The sequence below is a fragment of the Loxodonta africana genome, chromosome 19, assembly GCF_030014295.1.
Source record: "Loxodonta africana isolate mLoxAfr1 chromosome 19, mLoxAfr1.hap2, whole genome shotgun sequence".
Lineage (NCBI taxonomy): Eukaryota > Metazoa > Chordata > Mammalia > Proboscidea > Elephantidae > Loxodonta > Loxodonta africana.
The window spans coordinates 47,338,284-47,363,100 of NC_087360.1; the positions used below are offsets into that span (position 1 = coordinate 47,338,284).

Consider the following 24,817-nt stretch of genomic DNA (forward strand, 5'->3'; position numbering starts at 1 on the left):
CTTTGTCTGATTTATGTGTGGCATACATTTTTTTCAGTGTCTTGTCACTTGTGTTTTAACATTGTTTCACCCTGAAGATATCTAATCCATCAGTCTTAGAAGGCTTGGAGAGACCTTCACCAGGATTATAGAAGTAGTTCTTTATAACATTTTCTAATTCTTTTATTCTTTTATAGGTTTAGTTTTTACATCTGAAATTTGTTTTTGATATGTTGTAAATTACTTAACTTCATTTTTCCCAATGTAACAGTCAAGTGACCCAAAAACATTTATTAATTTGAAAACAATCCTTTCCATGCTGACTTGAAAATGCACCTTTATAAAGTTCTTCATATGGTTTTGAGTTACTGTTTAGTGTTCTTTCATTTCAGCCTAAAGACTCTCTTTAACATTTTTTTTTTTTACAGGCCAGGTCTACTAGCAACAAACTAGCTTTTGTTTATCTGGGGATGTGTTAATTTCTCCTTCATTTTTGAAGGGTAGTTTTTTTCCTTTAGGACTTTAAATGTCATCCCACTGCCTTATCTCCATGGTTTCTGCTGAGAAATTGGCTATTAATCTTATTGAGGATACTTTGTATGTAATAAGTTGGTTCTTGCTGCTTTCAAGGTGTTTATGTTTGTCTGTTTTTTTGTTGTTGTTAGATGTCATCGAGTTGGCTCCCACTCATAGCAACCCTGTGTACAACAGAGCAAAGCACCGTCTTCACAGTCGTCGTTATGCTTGAACCCATTGTTGCAGTCACTGTGTCAATCCGTCTCATTGAGGGTCTTCCTCTTTTTTGATGACCCTCTCCTTTACCAAGCATGATGTCATTCTCCAGGGACTGGTCACTCCTGATAACATGTCCAAAATACACGAGATGAAGTCTTGTCATCTTCATCTGTAAGGAGCATTCTGTCTGTACTTCTTCCAAGATACAGATTTGTTTGTTCTCGCAGTCCATGGTATAGTCAATATTTCTCGGCAACTCCATAATTCAAAGGCATTATTTCTTCTTCAGTCTTCCTTATTCATTGTTCGCTTTCACATGCATATGAGGTAATTGAAAATACCATGACTTGGGTCAGGTGTCTTAGTCTTCATGGTGACATGTTTACTTTTTAACACTTTTAAGAGGTCTTTTGTAGCAGATTTGCCTAATGCAGTGCTTTATTTGATATCTTGACTGCTGCTTCCATGGGCATTGATCGTGGATCCAAGTAAAATGAAATCCTTGACAACTTCAATCTTTTTTCCATTTTTAATGACGTTGCTTATTAGTCCAGTTGTGAGGATTTTCGATTTCTCTGTGTTGAGGTGCAGTCCATACTGTAGGCCGTAGTCTTTTATCTTCATGAGTAAGTGCTTCCAGTCCTCTTCACTTTTAGAAAGCAAAGTTGTGTCATCTGCATATCAGAGGTAGTTAATGAATCTTCCTCCAGTCCTGATGCCACTTTGTTCATATAGTCCAGTTTCTTGGATTCTTTGCTTAGCATATAGATTGAATAAGTATAGTGAAAGGATACAACCCTGACACACTTTTCCATGCAGTATCCCCTTGTTCTGTTTGAATGACTGCCTTTTGGGCTATGTACAAGTTCTTCATGAGCACAAGTAAGTGTTCTGGAATTCCCATTCTTCACGGTAGTATCCATAACTTGTTATGATTCACACAGTTGAATGCCTTTGCATAGACAAAAAAAACACTGGTAAACATCTTTCAGTTATTCTCTGCTTTCAGCCCAGATCCATCTGATGTTGGCAATGATATCCCTAGTTCTGTAACCTCTCCTGAATCCAGTTTGAACTTCTGGTAGCTCCCTATCACATCCTGCTGGAACTGCTTTTGAATGCTCTTCAGCAAAATTTTACTTGTGCGTGATATTGTTTGATACTTTGCGCATTCCATTGGATCACCTTTCTTTGGAATGGCCACAAATATAGATCTCTTCCAGTTGGTTGGCCAGGAAGCTGTCTTCCAAATTGCTTGGCATAGACGAGTGAGCACCTCCAATGCGCAATCAGTTTGTTGAAACAACTTACTTGGCATTCCATCAATTCCTGGAGCCCTGTTTTTTGCCAGTGCCTTCAGTGCAGCTCGGACCATTGGTTCTTGATTATATACTACCTCCCGAAATGGTTGAACATTGACAAATTCTTTTTGGTACAGTGAACCTGTGTATTTCTTCCATCTTCTTTTGATGCTGTCTGCATCGTTCAATATTTTCCCGTAGAATCCTTCAGTATTGCAAACCCAGGTTCGAGTTTTTTTCTTCAGTTCTTTCAGCTTGAGAAATGCAGAACATGTTCTTCCCCTCCAGGTTTTTGCACATGTCATTATAATACTTTTTCTTCTTGAGCCACACTTTGAAATCTTCTGTTCAGGTCTTTACATCATCATTTCTTCCATTCACTTTAGCTACTCTTATGTTCACAAGCAAGTTTCAGAGTCTCTCCTGACATCCATTTTGCTCTTTTCTTTCTTTCCTGTCTTTTTAATGACCTCTTGCTTTCTTCATGTATGATGTCATTCCACGACTCGTCTGGTCTTTGGTCATTAGTGTTCAGTGAGTCAAATCTATACTTGAGATGTTCTCTAAATTCAGGTTTTTATACTCTAGGTCATACTTTGGCTCTCCTGGACTTGCTCTAATTTTCTGCAGCTTCACCGTGAACTTGCATAGGAGCAATTGGTGGTCTGTTTTGCAGCTGGCTCCTGGCCTCGTTCTGACTGATGGTATTGAGCTTCTCCATCATCTATTTCTACAGATATAGTTGATTTGATTCCTGTGTATCCACTGGGCAAGGTCCATGTGTATAGTTGCCATTTATGTTGTTGAAAAATGTATTTGCTATGAAGAAGTTGTTGGTCTTGCAAAATTGTATTGTGTGATCTCCAGCGTCGTTTCTTTCTCCAAGGCCATATTTTCCAACTACTGATTCTTTGTATGCCAATCACCAGTAATTATCAATCCATCTTGATTGCATGTTTGATCAATTTCAGACTGCAAAAGTTGGTAAAAATCTTCAGTTTCCTCATCTTTGGCATTAGTGGTTGGGACATAAATTTAAATAATACTTCTATTAACTGTTCTTCCTCATAGGCACATAGATATTTTCCCATCACTGATAGTGTCGTACTTCAGGATAGATCTTGAAATGTTCTTTTTGATGATGAATGCGACAACATTCCTCTTCAATTTGTCATTCCTGGCATAGTAGACCATATGATTGTCCAATTCGAAATGGCCATATCAGTCCATTTCAGGTCACTAATACCCAGGATATAGATGTTTATGTGGTCCATGTCACTTTTGATGACTTCCATTTTTCCTAGATTCGTACGTTGTACATTCCATGTTCTGATTATTAATGGATGTTTGCAGCTGTTTCTTCTCATTTTGAGTTGTGCCGCCTCAGCAAATGAAGGTCCGAAAAGCTTTACTCCATCCACGTCATTAAGGTCAGCTCTACTTTGAGGAGGCAACCTTTCCCCAGTAGTATATTGGGTGCCTTCCAATCTGAGGAGCTCATCTTCTGGCACTATACCAGACAATGTCCTGGGGCTATTCATAAGGTTTTCACTGGCCAGTTTTTTCAGAAATAGACTGCGAGGTCCTTCTTCCTAGTTTTCTTAATCTGGAAGCTCAGCTGAAACCTGTCCACCACGGTGACCCTGCTGGTATTTGAAATACTGAGGGTATAGCTTCCAGCATCACAGCAACATGCAAGCCACCACAGTACAACAAACTGTCAAACGAGTGGAACTTGCTTGCTTGCTTTTGAAGATAATGTTTCATTGTGTTTTCAGGGAAAGTTTTCACAAGGCAGTTTACTATTTAGCAACTACTACACATATTGTTCAGAGACATTGGTTACATTTTTCACAATGTTTTAACATTTTCATTAATTCCCTTCTGGATATTTCACTTTCAGTAATCTCGTTTCCCTGTACCCTAACCCTTTCATTTTTGCTTTAGAGTAATAGTTGAGCATTTGTTCTTGTATAGAGGATTTTTTTAAGGTGTGCAGTACTCACAGATGATATTCTTTATTTTGTGAGCCAATCGGTTATAGGCTAAAAGGTGACCTCAGGATAGTTTTGGTTCAAGGTTTAAAGAGTATCTCAGGACAGTAGTCTCAGGGGGTCCTGCAGTCTCAATCAGTTGGTCTGGACTTTTTAAGAATTTGAGTTCTGTTCCACATTTTTCTCACGTTTTGTCAGGGTCTGTCTATCGTGGCCCTGATCAGAACAGTCATTAGTGGTAACTCGGCACCACCTAGTTCTTCTATGCTTAGGGTAGATGAGGCTGTGGTTCATGTAGACTGCTAGTCCTGTAGACTAGTGTCTTCTCTGAATCTTTGGTTTCCTTCTCTTTTGCTCTGAATGAGATGAGGCCAATTGTTTTATCTTAGGTGGCTGCTTGAAAGCTCTTAAGACACCAGATGTTACTCACTAAACTAGGATGTAGAACATAAACTTTGTGAACTATATTATGCCAATTGACTGAGTTGTCCCACAAGACTATGGTCTTAAGGCTTCAAACGGAGAAAACCAATCCTGTGAGGTGTTTGATTGTATCTAAGAAGTATCCATAACTGCACCCCCTATGTACTTTATTATGTATATATGAACAAAATGCGTGCACAAACACATGTGTATGCATATATATTTAAAACCAAACCAAACCCATTGCCGTCAAGTCGATTCTGACTCATAGTGACCCTATAGGACAGAGTAGAACTGCCCCATAGGGTTTCCAAGGAGCGCCTGGTGGATTCAAACTGCCGACCTTTTGGTTAGCAGCTGTATGTCTTGACCACTCAGCCACCAAGTTTTCTGCATATACATATAGCTACATGTATGTATATACACATATATACATACTTTTACATATCTATATGCATATATACATTCATATGTAAACACGCTTATATTTTTGGTTGTTGCAAAATTATATATTTTCTAGCATTTAATAAAAACGTCTTTTGTATGTGTGTGTAGTTCTTAGTGACATCATTTACCTTGGTCAAGCTGTGTGCACTTCACCCACTTTTGGTGCTACTTCTCCCATAACCAAAAATAGTGTCTGCTATGTAAAGAGTTATTCCCCCTCTCCTCACCCATCCCTCCCTGGTAACCACCAGTGAACACTGGTTTCTGTATGTATACATATTTTTGTCTTTTTATAAAAGTGGGATCATACAATATTTGTACTTTTGTGGTTGATTTATTTCACTCAGCATAATATTCTTCAGATTCGTCCACATTATGTTTCGTCAGTATTCACTATGGTTGCATAATGTTCCACTGTATGTGTGTATCACATTTTGCTTATCCATTCCTTGGTTGATGGGCACACAGGTTATTTCCATATCTTTGGTATTGTGAATAGCACTGCAGTGAACATAGGTGTGTGTATGTTATGTTTGGTTTTGACAATTTGATTGTCTCATTGTTAATCTCTTTGTTTATTCTTATTGGAGTTTGTTGAGATTCTTGGATATGTAGATTCATGTCTTTTATCAAATGTTGGAAGTTTTTCATCATTTTGTCAAATGTTTCTCTGCCCTTCTGGCTCACTCTCCTCTCCTTCTTAAACTCCCACACCGTGTGTTGGTATGCTTGATACTGTCCCATAGGTCTCAGAGGTTTAGTTTGTTTTTCTACATTTTTTTCTTTCTGCTACTAAGACTAGATAATTACAACTAACTGAGTTCAGCACAACTAGATAGTGCCCAGCTACCACCACTGACTGTTCTGACAGGTATCACAATAGAGGGTTCCAGAAAGAGGCAGAGAAAAATGTAGAACAAAATTCTAACTCACCAAAACAAAAAAAAGAGACCAGACTTATTCTATTCTATTGCTTTCAGTATCCATCCTTGTGCCGGTACTACACTGTCTTGATTGCTATAGCTTTGTAGTAAGGTTTGAAATCAGGAAGTGTGAGTTCTCTTACTTTGTTCGTCTTTTTAAGATTGTTTTAGCTTTTTGGGTCCCTTTCAATTCCATGTGAATTTCAGAATCAGCTTGTCAGTTTCTATAAAAAAAGTCAGCTGAGATTCCCATGGGAATTGCAATGACTCTGTAGGTCACTTTGAGGAATATTTCCATCCTAACAATGTTGTCTTCTTATCCATGAACATGGGATGTTTTTTCCTATTATTAGATCTCCTTTAACTTCTCTCAACAATATCTTGTAGTTTTCAGTGTATAAATTTTGTGTTTCTTTGGTTAAATTTATTATTTTATTTTTAATTGTATTTTAGATGAAGGTTTACAGAGCAAATTAGTTTCCCATTAAACAATTAATATACATATTGTTTTGTGACATTGGTTGCCAACCCCACAATGTGTCAACACTCTCCCCTTCTCGAACTTAGGTTCCCTATCATCAGTTTTCCTGTCCTTCCTTGCCTTCTCGTCCTTGTCCCTGGGTTGGTGTGCCCATTTAGTTTCCTTTGTTTTATGGGCCTCTCTAATTTTTGAGTGAAGGGTGAACTTCAGGAGTGACTTCAGTACTGTGTTAAAAGGGAGTTCGGGGGCCATACTCTTGGGCATTCTCCAGCCTCTGGCAGACCTGTAAGTCTGGTCTCTTTTTTTTGTTTTGGTGAGTTAGAATTTTGTTCTACATTTTTCTCTGCCTCTTTCTGGAACCCTCTATTGTGATACCTGTCAGAACAGTCAGTGGTGGTAGCTGGGCACTATCTAGTTGTGCTGAACTCAGTCTGGTGGAATCTGTGGTAGCTGTGGTCCATTAGTCCTTTGGACTAATCTTCCTATTGTGTCTTTGGTTTTCTTCATTCTTTCTTACTCCAGACGGGGTGAGACCAGTGGAGTGTCTTGGATAGCTCCTTGTAACTTTTAAGACCCCAGATGCTACTCACCAAAGTAGGATATAGAACATTTTCTTTATAAAATATGTTATGCCAATTGAGCTTGATGTTCCCAAGACCATGGTCCCCATATCCCTCAGCCCAGTCATCCAGTCCTTCAGGGAGTTTGGGTGTGTCTATGGAGCTTCCATAACCTTGCCTTTGTCAAGTTGTACTAGCTTCTTCAGTATTGTGTCCTGTCCTACCTTTCACCAAAGTTACCACTTAATCTACTGTCTATTTAGTGATTCCCCCGCTCCCGCCCATAACCATCAAAGATTGTTTCTTTTTATGTGTAGACCCTTTCACGAGTTTTTATAGTAGTGGTCTCATACAATATTTGACCTTTTGTGATGGACTTATTTTACTCAACATAATGCCCTCCAGATTCATTCATGTTGTGAGATGTTTCTCAGATTTATCATTGTTCTTTATTGTTGCATAGTATTCCATTGTGTGTATGTATCATACTTTGTTTATCCATTCATCTGTTGATGGACACTTAAGTTCTTTCCATCTTTTTGTTATTGTGAATAATGCTGCAACGAACATGGGAGTGCAATTCTCTATTCATGCGATGTCTTTTATTTCTCTAGGATATATTCCTAGGAGTGGAACTGCGGGATCACATGGTATTTCTATTTCTAGCTTTTTAAGTAAGTGCCATATTGTTTGCCAAAATGGTTGTACCATTTTACGTTCCCACCAGCAGTGCAGAAGAGTTCCAATCTTCCCACGGTCTCGCCAACATTTGTTATTTTCTGCTTTTTTTAAATTAGTGTCAGTAGTGTCAGTGTGAGAAGGTATCTCATTGTGATTTTGATTTGCATTTCTCTGATGACTGGTGATTCTGAGCATTTCCTCAAGTGTCTGTTCGTTGCCTGAATGTCTTCTTTGGTGAAGAGTCTGTCCATATCTTTTACCCACTTTTATTTATTTTTTAAAAAATTTTTATTGTACTTTAGATGCAGGTTTACAGAACAAACCAGTTGGTCATTAAACAGAACATATATTGTTTTATGGCATTGGTTAACAACTCCATGACATGTCAACACTCTCCCTTCTCAACCTGGGGTTCCGTATTACCAGCTTTCCTGTCCCCTCCTTCCTTCTAGTCCTTGCCTTTGGCCTGGGGTGCCCCTTTAGTCTCATTTTGTTTTATGGGCCTGCCCAATCTTTGGCTAAAGGGTGAACCTCAGGAGTGGCTTCATTACTGAGCTGAAAGGGTATCTGGGGGCCTTGCTCTCAGGGTTTCTCCAGTCTCTGTCAGGCCAGCAAATCTGGTCTTTCTTTTTGAGTTAGAATTTTGTTCTGCATTTTGCTCGCACTGTCTGGGACCCTCTATTGTGTCAGAGCAGTCACCGGTGGTAGTCAGGCACCATCTACTGGACTCAGTCTGGTGGAGGCCGTGGGAGATGTGGTCCATTAGTCCTTTGTACTAATCTTTCCCTTGTATCTTTAGTTTTCTTCACTCTTCCTTCTTCCCAAAGAGGTGAGACCAGTAGAGTATCCTCACAGGCCTTTGAGACCCCAGACGCTACTCACCAAAGTAGAATGTAGAACATTTTCTTTATAAACTATGTTATGCCAACTGAGCTAGATGTTCCCCAAGACCATGGTCCCCACAGCCCTCAGCCCAGCAATTCAGTCCCTCAGGGAGTTTGGATGTGTCTAGGGAGCTTCCATGACCTTGCTGTACAAGTTGTGGTGGCTTCCCTAGTGTTGTGTACTGTCTTACCCTTCACCAAATCCTTTGCCCATTTTTTAATTGAGTTATCTGACTTTTTGTTGTAGAGGAGTTGGATTTTTGTATGGATTTTAGAGATAAGACCTTTGTTGAATTTGTCATAGCCAAAAAATTTTTCCCAATCTGTAGGTTCTCTATATACTCTTTTGGTAAAGTCTTTTTTTTTTTTTTTTCCATTTACCAAATGTTTATTGAGCATTAAAGTAAGAAAAGCAAAGGATAAAAATGGATCACTTATATTGAACTTCTACTTCACACAGCCACTGGCAAGTGCATAAAAAATGCTTTCAGATCCAGACATTCTTAACACCAATGTCTTCCCTATAGCTATTTTATTTTTTATAAAATAATTTTTATTGTGCTTTGAGTGAAAGTTTACAAATCAAGTCAGTCTGTCACATATAAGCTTATATACACATTACTCCATACTCCCACTTACTCTGCCCCTGAGTCAGCCCGCTCCCTCCCTCCAGTCTTTCCTTTCGTGACCGTTTTGCCAGTTTCTAACCCTCTCTACCCTCCCATCTCCCCTCCAGACAGGAGATGCCATCACAGTCTCAAGTGTCCACCTGATGCAGGTAGTTCACTCTTCATCGGCATCTCTCTCCAACCCATTGTCCAGTCCCTTCCGTGACTGATGAGTTGTCTTCGGGAATGGTTCCTGTCCTACGCCAACAGAAGGTTTGGGGACCATGACTGCCGGGATTCTTCTAGTCTCAGTCAGACCATTAAGTCTGGTCTTTTTATGAGAATTTGGGGTCTGCATCCCACTGTTCTCCTGCTCCCTCGGGGGTTCTCTGTTGTGCTCCCTGTCAGGGCAGTCATCGGTTGTGGCCGGGCACCATCTAGTTCTTCTGGTCTCAGGATGATGTAAGTCTCTGGTTCATGTGGCCCTTTCTGTCTCTTGAGCTCATAGTTATCATGTGACCTTGGTATTCTTCATTTTCCTTTGATCCAGGTGGGTTGAGACCAACTGATGCATCTTAGATGGCTGCTTGCTAGCGTTTAAGACCCCAGATGCCACTCTTCAAAGTGGGATGCAGAATGTTTTCATAATAGAATTATTTTGCCAATTGACTTAGAAGTCCCCTTAAGCCATAGTCCCCAAACCCCCACCCTTGTTCTGCTGTACTTCGAAGCCTTCAGTTTATCCAGGAAACTTCTTTGCTTTTGGTCCAGTCCAGTTGAGCTGAACTTCCGAGTATTGAGTATTGTTCTTTCCTTCACCTAAAGTAGTTCTTATCTACTAACTAATCAGTAAATATTTTTTTTTTACCCTCCCTTTTGGTAAAGTCTTTTGATGAGCATAATTGTTTAAATTTTAGAAGATTCCATTTGGCTTATTTTCTGGTGTTTGTGTGTTGTTAGTTATGGTGCATATCCTGTTTATGCTGCATATTAGGGTCTCTAGCTTTGACTCTATTTTTTCTTCTGTGATCTTTATTGTTTTGGGTTTTGTATTTAGGTCTTTGATCCATTTTGAATTAGTTATATATGGTGTGATATGGGCCCTGCTTCATTTTTTTTGCAGATGAACATCCAGTTTTGCAGCACCATTTGTTAAAAATACTGTCTTTTCCCCATTTAATGGACTTTGGGCTGTTGTCAAAGATCAGGAGACCCTGGGTGGATGAATTTACATGTGGGTTCTCAATTCTATTCCATTGGTCAATGTGTTAGTCATTGTACCAGTACTAGACTGTTTTGACTACTGTAGCTGTATAGTAGGTTCTGAGGTTATAGTGTGAGTCCTCTAACTTTGTTCTTCTTCTTCAATTGTACTTTAATTATCTGGGGCCTGTTCCCTTTCCATATAAAGTTAATGATTAGTTTTTCCATCTCTTTAAAGAATGCTGTTGGCACTTGGATCAGGACTGCATTGTGTTTGTAGATTGCTTTGGGTAGAATTGACGTTTTTACAACGTTGAGTTTACCTATCCATGAGTGTAGTATGTTTTTCCATTTATGTAGGCCTCTTTTGGTTCCTTACGTTGTGTTTTGTAGTTTTCTTTGTGTAGGTCTTTTATATCCCTGGTTAGATTTATTCTTAAGTTGTTTTATTTTATTTTTTAGGGGCTATTATAAATGGCATTATTTTGCTGATATCCTTTTTGTAGTTCTCTTTATTGGTGTATAGGAATTCAACTGAATTTTCTATGTTTATCTTGTATCTTGCTACTCCTTTGAATCTTTCTGTTAGTTCCGGTAGTTTTCTCATGTAGTTTTTTGGGTTTTCTATGTATAGTATCATATCATCTGCAAATAGGGACAGTTTAACTTCTTCCTTACCAATTTGGATGTCCTTTATTTCTTTTTCTTGCCTTCTTGCTCTAGCTAGGACTTCAGCACAATGTTAAATAGGAGTGGTGGTAAAGGACATCCTTGTCTTGTTACCATTCTCAAGGGAAATGTTTTCAGCCTCTCTCCATTAAGAGTGATGTTGACTGTTGGTTTTGAATAGATGTCCTTTATTATGTTGAGGAATTTCCCTTCTATACTTATTTCACTGAGAGTTTTTATCAGAATGAGTGTTGGACTTTGTCGAATACCTTTTCTGCATCGATTGAGATGATCACGTGATTCTTTCATTTTATTTTTTGGCACATTATGTTGATTGATATTCTCATATTGAACCATCCTTGCATACATGGTATGATTCTCACTTGGTTATGGTATATTATCATTATTTTTTGATATGATGCTAAATTCTAGTGGCTAGAATATTGTTGAGAATGTTTGCACCTCATGAGAGATATTGGTCTATAATTTTCTTTCTTTGTGGTGACTTTGCCTGGTTTTGGTTTCAGGGTTATGCTGCCTTCATAGAATGAATTCAAAAGTATCCTTAGGGTAAGCTCTTCTCTGAATGTTTGGTAGAATTGTCCAGTGAATCCAGCTGGGCCAGGGCTTTTTTTCTATTGGAAAGTTTTTTTTTCTTTTTTCAATCTCTTCTCTTGTTATGGGTCTGTTCAGATTTTCAACTTAAGTTTGTGTTAGTTTGGGTAGGTAGTGTGTTTCTAGAAATTTGTCCATTTCCTCTAGGTTTTCAAATGAGTTGGAGTATACTTTTTCATAATACTCTGTTATGGTCCCTTTTATTTCAGTTGGGTCTGTTTTAATGTCTCCCACTCATTTCTTATTTGGGTTATTTGCATCCTTTTGCGTTTTTCTTTGTCATTTCAGCCAATGGTTTGTCGATTTTGTTGATCCTTTCAAAGAACTAATTTTTCGATTTGCTGATCCTTTCTTTTGTTTTTCTATTTCATTTATTTCTGCTCTGAGCTTTATTATTGCCTTTCTTTTGGTGGCTGTGGGCTTCTTTTGCTGTTCTTTTTCTGTGTGTTCAAGTTGCGTAGCTAATGTTTTGATTTTGTCCCTTTCTTCTTTTTTGATGTGTGAATCTATTGCTATAAAATGGCCTCTGAGCACTGCTTTGGCTGTGTCCCAAAAGTTTTGGTATGATGTGTTTTCGTTCTCATTTGAGTCTAGGAAATTTTTTTTTATTCCTTCTCTGATTTCTTCTATTACCCAGTAGTCTTTATTTTTAATAATTTTTATTGTGCTTTAAGTGAAAGTTTACAAATCAAGTCAGTCTCTCACACAAAAACCCATATTTACCTTGCTACACACTCCCAATTTACTCTCCCCCTAATGAGACAGCCTGCTCTCTCCCTCCACTCTCTCTTGTCGTGTCCTTTTCACCAGCTTCTAACCCCCTCTACCCTCTCATCTCCCCTCCAGCCAGGAGATGCCAACATAGTCTCAAGTGTCCACCTAATCCAAGAAGCTCACTCCTCACCAACATCCCTCTCCAAACCATTGTCCAGTCCAATCCATGTCTGAAGAGTTGCCTTTGGGAATGGTTCCTGTCCTGGGGCAACAGAAGGTCAGGGGCCATGACCACCGGGGTCCTTCCAGTCTCAGTCAGACCATTAAGTCTAGTCTTATGAGAATTTGGGGTCTGCATCCCACTGCTCTTCTGTTCCCTCAGGGGTTCTCTGTTGTGTTCCCTGTCAGGGCAGTCATCAGTTGTAGCCAGGCACCGTCTAGTTCTTCTGGTCTCAGAATGATGTAGTCGCTGGTTCATGTGGCTCTTTCTGTCTCTTGGGCTTGTAATCACCTTGTGTCCTTGGTGTTCTTCATTCTCCTTTGATCCAGGTGTGTTGAGACCAATTGAGGCATCTTAGATGGCTGCTTGCTAGCGTTTAAGACGCCAGATGCCACTCTTCAAAGTGGGATGCAGAATGTTTTCTTAATAGATTTTATTATGCCAATTGACTTAGATGTCCCCTGAAACCATGGTCCCAGACCCCTGCCCCTGCTATGCTGGCCTTTGAAGCATTCTGTTTATTCAGGAAACTTCTTTGCTTTTGGTTTAGTCCAATTGTGCTGACCTCCCCTGTACTGTGTGCTGTCTTTTCCTTCATCTAAAGTAGTTCTTACCTACTGTCTGATTAGTGAATACCCCTCTCCCACTCTCCCTCCCTCCCCCCTCCCATAACTACAAAAGAATGTCTTCTTAGTTTAAACTATTTCTCAAGTTCTTAAAATAGTGGTCTTATACAATATTTGTCCTTTTGCAACTGACTAATGTCACTCAGCATAATGCCTTCTAGGTTCCTCCATGTTATGAAATGTTTCACAGATTCCTCACTGTTCTTTATCGATGTGTAGTATTCCATTCTGTGAATATACCATAATTTATTCATCCATTCACCTGTTGCAGGGGACCTTGGTTGCTTCCATGTTTTTGCTATTGTAAACAGTGCTGCAATAAACATGGGTGTGCATATATCTGTTCGTGTAAAGGCTGTTATTTCTCTAGGATATATTCCAAGGAGTGGGATTGCTGGCTCGTATGCTAGTTCTGTTTCTAGCTTTTTAAGGAAGCGCCAAATCCATTTCCAAAGTGGTTGTACCATTTGACATTCCCACCAGCAGCGTAGGAGTGTTCCATTCTCTCCACAGCCTCTCCAACATTTATTCTTTTGTGTTTTTTGGATTAATGCCAGCCTTGTGGGAGTGAGATGAAATCTCATTGTAGTTTTGATCTGCATTTCTCTAATGGCTAATGATCGTGAACATTTCCTCATATATCTGTTAGCGACCTGAATGTCTTCTTTAGTGAAGTGTCTATTCATATCTTTTGCCCATTTTTTAATTGGGTTATTTGTCTTTTTGCAGTTGAGTTTTTGCAGTATTATGTAGAGTTTAGAGATCAGGCGCTGATCAGAAATGTCATAGCTAAAAACTTTTTCCCAGTCTGTAGGTAGTCTTTTTACTCTTTTGGTGAAGTCTTTGGATGAGCATGAGTTTTTGATTTTTAGGAGCTCCCAGTTATCTAGTTTTTCTTCTATGTTCTTTAAAATGTTTTCTATACTATTTATGCCATGTATTAGGGCTCCTAACGTTGTCCCTATTTTTTCTTCCATGATCTTTATCGTTTTAGATTTTATATTTAGGTATTTGATCCATTTTGAGTTAGTTTTTGTGCGTGGAGTGAGGTATGGGTCTTGTTTCATTTTTTTGAGGATGAATATCCAGTTTTGCCAGCACCATTTGTTAAAAATACTGTCTTTTCCCCATTTAACTGTTTTGGGACATTTGTCAAATATCAGCTGCTCATATGTGGATGGATTTATGTCTGGTTTCTCAATTCTGTTCCATTGGTCCATGTATCTGTTGTTGTACCAGTACCAGGCTGTTTTCACTACTGTAGCGGTATAATACGTTCTAAAATCAGGTAAAGTAAGGCCTCCTACTTTGTTCTTCTTTTTCAGTAATGCCTTATTTATCCGGGGCCCCTTTCCCTTCCATATGAAATTGGTGATTTGTTTCTCCATCTCGTTGAAGAAGTGTCATTGGGATTTGGATCGGAATTGCATTAAATGTTTGGTTTGCTTTTGGTAGAATAGACATTTTTACAATTTTAAGTCTTCCTATCCATGAGCAAGGTATGTGCTTCCACTTATGTAAGTCTCTTTTGGTTTCTTGCAGAAGTGTACTGTAGTTTTCTTTGTATAAGTCTTTTACATCTCTGGTAAGATTTATTCCTAAGTATTTTATCTTCTTGGGGGCTACTGTAAATGGCATTGATTTGGTAATTTCCTCTTTGATGTTCTTTTTGTAGGTGTAGAGGAATCCAACTGATTTTTGTATGTTTATCTTGTATCCCAATACTCTGCTGAACTCTTCTATTAGTTTCAGTAGTTTTCTGGAGGATTCCTTAGGGTTTTCTGTGTATAAGATCATGTCATCTGCAAATAGAGATACTTTTACTTCTTCCTTGCCAATCTGGATGCCCTTTACTTCTTTATCTAGCCTAATTGCTCTGGCTAGGACTTCCAGCACGATGTTGAATAAGAGTGGTGATAAAGGGCATCCTTGTCTGGTTCCCGATCTAAATGGGAATGTTTTCAGGCTCTCTCCATTTAGGGTGATGTTGGCTGTTGGCTTTGTATAAATGCCCTTTATTATGCTGAGAAATTTTCCTTCTATTCCTATTTTGCTGAGAGTTTTTATCATGAATGAGTGTTGAACTTTGTCAAATGCCTTTTCTGCATCAATTGATAAAATCATGTGATTCTTGTCTTTTGTTTTATTTATGTGGTGGATTACATTAATTGTTTTTTTAATGTTGAACCATCCCTGCATACCTGGTATGAATCCCACTTGGTCATGGTGAATTACTTTTTTGGTATGTCGTTGAATTCTATTGGCTAGAATTTTGTTGAGGATTTTTGCATCTACATTCATGAGGGATATAGGTCTATAATTTTCTTTTCTTGTGGTGTCTTTTCCTGGTTTTGGTATCAGGGATATGGTGGCTTCATAGAATGAGTTTGGTAGTAGTCCATACTTTTCTATGCTCTGAAATACCTTTAGTAGTAGTGGTGTTAACTCTTTTCTGAAAGTTTGGTAGAACTCTGCAGTGAAGCCATCCTGACCAGGGCTTTTTTTTGTTGGGAGTTTTTTGATTGCCTTTTCAATCTCTTCTTTTGTTATGGGTCTATTTAGTTGTTCTACCTCTGTTTGTGTTAGTTTATGTAGGTAGTGTGTTTCTAGGAATTCATCCATTTCTTCTAGGCTTTCAAATTTGTTTGAGTATAGTTTTTCATAGTAATCTGATACGATTCTTTTAATTTCAGTTGGGCCTGTTGTAATATCGCCTGTCTCATTTCTTATTCGGGTTATTTGCTTCTTCTGTTTTTCTTTTGTCAGTTTCGCCAGTGGTTTATTAATTTTGTTGATTTTTTCAAAAAACCAGCTTTTGGTCTTGTTAATTCTTTCAACTGTTTTTCTGTTTTCTATTTCATTTAGTTCAGCTCTAATTTTTAATATTTGTTTTCTTCTGGTGCCTGTGGGTTTCTTTTGTTGCTCTTTTTCTATTTGTTCAAGTTGTAGGGATAATTCTTTGATTTTGGCCCTTTCTTCTTTTTGGATGTGTGCATTTATGGATATAAATTGGCCTCTGAGCATCCGCTTTTGCTGTGTCCCAAAGGTTCTGATCAGAAGTGTTTTCATTCTCATTGGATTCTCTGAATTTCTTTATTCCATCCTTAATGTCTTCTATAATCCAGCCTTTTTTGAGCAGGGTATTGTTCAGTTTCCAAGTGTTTAATTTCTTTTCCCTGCTTTTCCTGTTACTGATTTCTACTTTTATGGCCTTAAGGTCAGGGAAGATGCTTCGTAATATTTCAATTGTTTCGGATTCTGCTAAGGCCTGCTTTATGACCTAATATGTCGTCTATTCTAGAGAATGTTCCATGTGCACTGGAAAAGAAAGTATAGTTGGTTGCTCTTGGGTCGAGTGTTCTGTATATGTCTACGAGGTCAAGTTGGTTGATTGTGGTGTTTAGATCTTCCGTGTCTTTATTGAGATTCTTTCTGGATGTCCTGTCCTTCACCGAAAGTGGTGTGTTGAAGTCTTCTACTATTATTGTGGAGCTATCTCACTTTTCAATGCTGATAGAGTTTGTTTTATGTATCTTGCAGCTCTGTCATTGGGTGCATAAATATTTAATATGGTTATATCTTCTTGGCGTATTGTCCCTTTAATCATTATACAGTGTCCTTCCTTATCCTTTGTGATGAATTTAACTTTAAAGTCTATTTTGTCAGAAACTAATATTGCCACTCCTGCTCTTTTTTGATTGTTGTTTGCTTGATATATATTTTTCCATCCTTTGAGTTTTAGTTTGTTTGTGTCTCTAAGTCTAAGTTTTGTCTCTTGTAGGCAGCATATAGACAGATCTTGTTTTTTAATCCATTCTGCCACTCTCTGTCTCTTTATTGGTGCGTTTAGTCCATTTACATTCAGGGTAATTATGGATAGGTATGAATTTAGTGCTATCTTTTTGATGTCTTTTTTTGTGTGTTGACAGCTTCTTTTTCCCACTTGATTTTATGTGCTGAGTAGATTTTCTTTATATATTGTCCTTTCCTCATATTTGTTGTTATTGATTTTGTTTCTGCTGATTCTGTATTTTTCTCTTGTATTTTATTTTGATGGGTAAGATAGTTTGTCTCCTTTGTGGTTATCTTATTATTTACCCTTATTTTTCTAAATTTATAACTAACTTTTATTTGTTTGCATCGCCATATCTTCCTTTCCATATGGAAGGTGTGTGATTACATTTCTTAGTCCCTCTTTATTATTTTAATGTTGTCTTCTTTTATATAATAACATCGCTGTTACCCTGTGTTGGGCTTTTTTTTTTAATCTTGCTTTGTTGTTTTTTTTTTTTGATTTCTCTGTCTGGGTTGACTTCTGGTTGCTCTGCCCAGTGTTCTAGTCTTGGATCGATACCTGATATTATTGGTTTTCTAACCCAAAGAACTCCCTTTATTATTATTTCTTGTAGTTTTTGTTTGGTTTTTACGAATTCCCTCAACTTGTGTTTATCTGGAAATGTCTTAATTTCACCTTCGTATTTAAGAGAAAGTTTTGATGGATATATGATTCTTGGCAGGCATTTTTTTCCCTTCAATTTTTTAAATATGTCATCCCATTGCCTTCTTGCCTGCGTGGTTTCTGCCGAGTAATCTGAGCTTATTCTTACTGGCTCTCCCTTGTAGGTGACTTTTCTTTTATCCCTCGCTGCTCTTATAATTGTCTCCTTATCTTTGGTTTTGGCAAGCTTGATTACAATATGTCTTGGTGACTTTCTTTTAAGATCTATCTTATGTGGAGTTCGATGAGCATCTTGGATAGATATCTTCTCATCTTTCACAATATCAGGGAAGTTTTCTGCCAACAAATCTTCAACAATTTTCTCTGTATTTTCTGTTATCCCTCCCTGTTCTTGTACTGCAATCACTCGTAGGTTATTTCTCTTGATAGAGTCCCACATGATTCTTAAGGTTTCTTCATTTTTAAAAATTCTTTTATCTGATTTTTCTTCAAGTGTATTAGTGCCAAGTGATTTATCTTCGAGTTCAGAAATTCTAGCTTCTATTTGCTCAATTCTGCTCCTCTGACTTTTTATTGAGTTGTCTAATTCTGTAATTTTATTGTTCATCTTCTGAATTTCTGATTGCTGTCTGTCTATGGATTTTTCCAGCTTATTAAACTTTTCAGTATGTTCCTGAATAATCTTTCTGAGTTCTTCAGTTGCTTTATCTGTGTGTTCCTTGGCTTGTTCTGTGTATTGCCTCATTTCATTCTTGGTGTCTTGAAGGGTTCTGTATATTAAACTTTTGTATTCTGCATCTGGTAATTCCAGAAATGCACTTTCATCTAAAAGATCCCTGGATTCTTTGTTTTGAGAGCCTGTTGAGGTGATCATGGCCTGTTTCTTTATGTGACTTGATATTGACTGTTGTCTCTGAGCCATCTATAAGTTATTGTATTAGTTTATGCTTGCTTACTGTGTCGTAGCTGCTTGCTTTGTTTTGTTTTGGTATACCCCTATGGGTTGCTTGAGTGAGCTAGCTTGATTATTTTCACCTTTGGAGCTCTGGTGTCATGTCCCCAGCTGGCTAGAGCTGTTATCAGGTATATCAGTCTAGGAGTCCATTCAGTTTTCTTGTATGAATTCAGCTCAGGTTTCCAGGTAGCTGATATCAAGTGTGTGGTACGGGCTCTATCCTACAGTCTTAGAGGGGCAGGGGTGATTGGCATATATACCGGTATCTGATTGCAGCAGGGGGTCATGCTCAGAACAAGGCAGGGGGCTGAGAACCAACCCCCAAGTGTCTCTGAGGAAAACGCGTCTCTGTTCCCTAGAGCGTGCTGGTGGGTGGGCTCTGCAGAGGGACCATGGGCACCCAAAGATTTTGTTGTAAGGACTGGGAGGTACCAGTTATCCCTGGGCCCCTGTCGCAGGTGGCTGGGCGACCCAATTAGAGCCACCAGTCCTTAGGTCTGTATTGTGGGTAGGTGAGTGCCTTGTTTAATAGGCAAAGCAATATCAAATGTCAAACACCCATCTCTCCACTGAGCTGCTGAAATGGTTGGAGTTTGCCAGTAAGGGCCTTTTCTCCTGAAATAGGCCCACACAGGTCCACGCAGAAGGGAAAGGTGCTCAAGGTCCACGGACGGTTTATGCCTGGACGGGAGCCGCTTCTGTCCTGAGCTTCCCCAGTTAATGGAGCTAGCAAATTATCTTTTCTCCCAGTTGGAAATTTTTTCCTTCCCCAAGACCGGGAGGACGGCTCCAGGTGCTCACCAGGGTCTATCTCAGGCCCAGGGATTCAGCTGCTGAAGCTGGGTTGGACATGGGGCGGGGGGGGGGGGTGCTGTAAAATATACACAAGTACTTAGCTTTTGCTGAGAGCGGGCCATTCTCCTCAGGTACCTGAGGAAACTGCAGCCCAAAGCTAGGACCAACCCACCGCCACTGCCGCTCCAGGAATGGTGCCTGAGGGCTTCCGGCGATTCAGGTCCGGCAACTCCTCTCCGCTTTTGAACGGTCTCTTCCTTCCCCTGCCCCTCAGTTCGTTGTCTAAGCTTGCCTTTGATGCTCAAGGCTCCCAGCTTGTCATGAATGTACTCGTTGCACTTGTTTTTTCAGTTCTTTGTTGTAAAGAGGGCTCAATGGAAGCATCTGTCTATTCTGCCATCTTGGCTCTGCCTCTCTACCCAGTAGTTTTTTAGCAGGGTGTTGTTCAGTTTCCATGTAATTGATTTTTTTTCTCTTGCTTTTCCTGTTGTTAATTTCTACTTTGATAGCGCTGTGGTCAGAGAAGATACTTTGTATTATCTCAATGTTTTGGATTTTGTTGACAGTTCCTCTGTGGCCTAAGATGTGGTCTATTCTGGAGAACGTTCCATATGCTTTGGGAAAGAATGTGTACTTTGGGGCTGTTGGGTGGAGTTTTCTATATATGTCTATGAGGTCAAGTTGGCTGATTGTGGCCTTTAGATCTTCTGTATCTTTGTTGAGTTTCTTTCTAGGTCGTCTGTCCTTTACCGAGAGTGGTGTGTCGAAGTCTCCTACTATTATTGTGGAACTGTCAATTTCTCTTTTCAGTGCGGTAGAGTGTATGTATTTTGGAGCCATGTCATTGGGTGCGTAGATGTTTATTATGGTTAAGTCTTCCTGATGGATCATCTCTTTAATCATTATATAGTGCCCTTCTTTGTCTTTTATGGTGGATTTTGTTTTAAAGTCTATTTTATCTGAGATTAGTACTGTCACTCCTGCTCTTTTTTGGTAATTATTTGATATATTTTTTCCATCCTTTGATTTTCAATAAATTTACATCTGTTTCTAAGGTGTGTCTCTGTAGGTAGCATATTAATGGATCCTGTTTTCTTATCCATTCTGTCACTCTGTCTTTATGTGTGCATATAGGCCATTTACATTCAGTGTAATTATTGATAAATGTGAGTTTTTTTGCTGTCATTTTGTAGTGCTTTTTTTTTTTTTGTGTGGTGCTGACATTTTCCTTGTTCCTCTTACTCTCCTGTGCTGAGTTCCTTTTGTTTGTGGATTTCTTTTGTTTTTGTAGATTTTATTTTTATTGAGACTTTATATTTTTCTTCTTTATTTTGATGAGTAGGGTTTTTACTTTCTTTGTGGTTACCTTGAAATTTACCCTTATCTTCCTAGGTTTGAACAAGTCTATTATAGTTGGTATTGCCTTGCCTGCCTCTCCATTAGAAAGTTCTAGACCTATACCATTTATTCCCTCTTTTATTGTTCTGACATTGTTGTCATTTACAGATTAACCTCTCTGGTTCTCTGTTGTAATTCTTTTGGTTTTGGATAGTCCTTGAGAGTTCATTTCCTAGGTTGGTATCTGGCTGGTATAATCTTGCATTCTAGACTCAGGCTGTGATCTGATGTGGCTGTTCTCAGACCAAAGGTCTCCCCTTAATAATTCTTGTAACTTTGGTTTGGCTTTTACATATTCTCTTAATTTCTGTTTATTTGAAAATGTCCTAATTTCACCATCATATCTGAATGCGAGTTTTGCAGGCTATATTATTCTTGGTTTGCAAATTTTTTTTCTTTCAAGGTTTTATATATGTCATGCCATTGCCTTCTTGCCTGCATGGTTTCTACTGAATAATCAGAGTTTAGTCCTATCGTTTCTGCTCTGTATGTGACTTTTTGTTTTTCTCAAGCTGATCACAGGATTTTTTCTTCGTCTTTGGTTTTAGCAAGTGTGATTACGATATGTCTTGGTGACTTTCTCTTGGGGTCTATCCTATATGGGGTTCATTGAGCTTCTTGGATGGTCAGCTTTTCATCTTTCATGATATTAGGGAAGTTTTCTGTCAGTAATTGTTCAATGATCCTCTCTGTGTTTTCCACTTTTCTCCCCCTGTTCTGGAACTCCTATCATTCAAAAATTTTTCCTTTTGACTGTATCCCACATAATTCTTAGGGTTTCTTCATTTTTCTTCATTCTTTTTTTCTGATTTTTCCTCAGAATTGTATCCAAGTGTTTGTCTTCAATTTTGCTGATCCTGTCTTCCATCATTTTAAACCTGCTCCTTAGCCCTTCTGTGACACTGTCCATTTCTGAAATCTTGTTGTTCATCTTTTGAATTTCTAATTGTTGTTTTTGTATGATTTGTAGTTGCGAATTTATTTTGGCATTTTGTTCCTGTATTATTTCCCTGAATTCTTCCATGTTTTTGGTCTGTACTATCCATGAATTTTTCTGCCTTTTCCATGAATTTGTCTATTCTTTTCCTCATTGTCATCTGCTTTTGCTTCAACTTTTGGATAGCTCTGAATATTAGAGACTTGAATTCCCCCAGGTAGTTCTAATGCCTTTTCTTCTACTGGGAAGTTATCTGGTGTTTTAGTTTGGACACCTACGGGAGCCATCCTGTCCTTTTTTTTTTTTTTTTATGTTTTGATATTGTCTACTGTCTTCAGGACATTCGGTGGTTATTTTCTTCATTTACTGATTGTATATCTGTTTGTTTTATCCTGATTTTTTGTTTTATTTGGTTATGTCTGAGCAGGTGGGCTGTGTGTTCTTTGTTGTTTGTGGTCATGATACTTTCACCTCCTTGTCTGATGATCTGGGCCAGTCACTCAGGTGTGGTGCAGCAGAGCAGATCCAGCTGAAGGGGATGGGCTGGGGTGGGTTGTTTGTGCCACGTACTAGGGCTGACAGTTCGGGCCAGGAAACAGTGTTGGGCAGGTTCTGGTAGGCTGACCTGTGCTGCTCAAGGATGTGATGTTCAGTGCGTAGTGCACATAGGCAGGAAGGAGGGAGGAGGTTGTGATGTGTGAAGCTAATATGGTTATGGGAAAGAGAAGAGATAAGGGAGAGAAACAGGAGCTAAAAACAAACAAACAGAACAATAATGCTAAAGGAGCTTGCCATTAGAGTGGAGAGATGAGAAAACAAGAAATGGAGAAAAATAAAATGGGAAAAAGAAAAAAACTGGATAAAAATTTGGAATAAAAAAAAAACAAAGGAAAGAAAAGAAAAGCCCCCAGGGGTCCCACCAGCACAGATGCAAAAACTGGGAAAGTGGTTCCCAGGCTGCACAATATAGCTTGGCTAGAGGGGGTATAGATGTCACATAGCGCCGGGTATTCAGGAGACAGGAAAAGAAGGTAAGTACAGAGAGATGAGAACTAAGAAATGAAAAAAGAAAGAAAAAAGAAACGCTCCCAGGGATCACCTACATGGCTGTGCAGATTGGGGAAGTGGCTCTTAAGCCGTGAAGTGCAACCCAGGTAGAAGGGGCTCTGAAGCCACGAAAAGAAAACAAATGAACAGAACAAAACAAAACAAGGCAAAAAAAAAAAAAAAAAAAGCCCCAGGGATCCCACCAGCATGGTGTTGCATGCCAGGGGATTGATTCCTCAGTCGAGCAGCACTTCACATCCTTTCAAGGGGAAGCAAAGATGGTACATGGAGCCAGGTGTTTGAGAGAAAGGAGGGGGAGGTGGTGGGAGGCACAGAAGAAACCAAATGAAACGGAAAAAAGCAACATCAGCATCAGACAAATGGCACTCAGGGTGCCCACCAGTGTTGGTGGGATGAATCCAAGAGGCCTGGGACTAAAGGAGTTGCCCGGAGGCCAAGAGACAGTGGCCATCAGGAAGCAGAGGAGGGCTGGGGTGGGGAGGAAGAAACTTGGTGGTTAGGAAAGTGTATATTGTTGGTTACTGGGTGCTCTGTCTCCTGCTGGGAACTTCATAAAGCTGCTTTCCTGTACTCCCCGTCTGCCAATCTCTGATGTGGGTGGGGCAAATCCAAGTAGCATGGAAGCTGCACTTTCCGGATGGCCTAGCCACCACTGTTAGCCAGGAACCATGGAGATAGAGCAGCAGGGAGAGGGTGGGAGGTGGGAAGGTGTGCATTGCTGGTTACTGGGTGCTCTGTCTCCTCCTGGGAGCTCTGCGAAGCTGCTTTCCGATGCTCCTTGTCTGCTGATCTCCGACAGGAGTCCAAGATGGTGAATCCATGCTGTGTTAGCTGATAGGGGACCTCCACAAGTACCTCCCCACTCTCTCTTCTCTATCAGTTTCTTATTCCATTCCATGCTTGGCTGAGTTCTTTATCTCTTCATTTGACAATTCGGGTTCCAGGACTGACATTCGTCTCTGTTTTGCTTAGCTTTTTGGGTCTTTGCTGTGGAGGGGCACTGTGGTGCTTCTGTATATGGCTCCATTTTGGCCAGAAGTTGCTGTTTTTTTTCTTCATATGGGTTTGAATTATTGTTTAGAATCACTTACTTTCAGCTTAAAAAACTTCCATTAGTATTTCTTGGAGGGTGGGTCTGCTAGCAACAAAGTCTTTCAGTTTTTGTTTATCTTGGAAAGACTATTTTCCCTTTATTTTGGAAAGGTACAGGATTTTCGATTCAGGTTTATTTGTTTTTGAGCACTTTGAATATTATCCCATTGCTTTTGTCCTCCATTCTTTCTCATGAGAAGTCAGCTGTCAATCTTATTGAGGATTCCCTTGTAAGTAATGAGTATTTTTTGTCTTGCGGCTTTCAAGATTTTCTCCTTGTCTTTGACTTTCAGTATTTTCACTATGATGTGTCTATTTGTGGATATTTGCATTTATCCTACTTGGGGTTCATTGAGCTTTTTTCAACCATTATTTCTTCAAGTATTTTTCCTGTTCCTTTCTCTCTCCTCTGTGCTTCTGGTGTTCCCACTACAAGCATGTTGGTGCACTTAATGGTGTCCCACATTTTTCTGAGGTGTTCTTAATTTTTCTTCATTGTGTTTTCTGGGTTCTTGGCTTCTTGCACAAGTATCATGGAGCTCACAGAAGCAGTGACAATAACTACTCCAGCAGCCTGGGAAGCACAGCATTTGTGGACTCTCAGCCTGGGAAGTTCAGTACTTTGGACTCCTGGGCTTCTGCAGCATCAAAGAAAGTATGTATTCCTGACTTTCTGACACAAAGTTGTGTTGGCAGTTCTAAGAGCTGCCTCAGCATCACAGAAATAATTGTAGGCTCTGGTTAATACAATTTCCACCTTTGCTCCTTCAGCCTCAGGGCTGATAGCACTTCCTGAAGTAACTAGACTCTAGATAACTCTCATCTTTTCCCTTCTTACTTCTCTAGTCCCTCCAGTGTTTTGTGTAACCAATCCTTTGTACAAAATTTTCTCTCTAAAACATTTATTATATTTTCTGTTTTTCAGATTAAACACCATAGGTTATAGAAAGATTAAATAATTGGGTTAAAACTTGTTTCCTTAAGTATTTTGTCAGCTTTGCTCCACTGTTCTCTAGCATTGAACGTTGTTTTGGGGAAATTTGAGACCAG

At 39.2% G+C, this 24,817-nt stretch overlaps 1 long non-coding RNA gene across 2 annotated transcripts in view; it reads left to right on the plus strand.

The window, feature by feature from the left end:
• Positions 1 to 24,817, plus strand: part of LOC135228246 (uncharacterized) — a 77,524-nt gene that overhangs the window by 1,714 nt on the left and 50,993 nt on the right. The gene's annotated exons all lie outside the window — the stretch shown is intronic.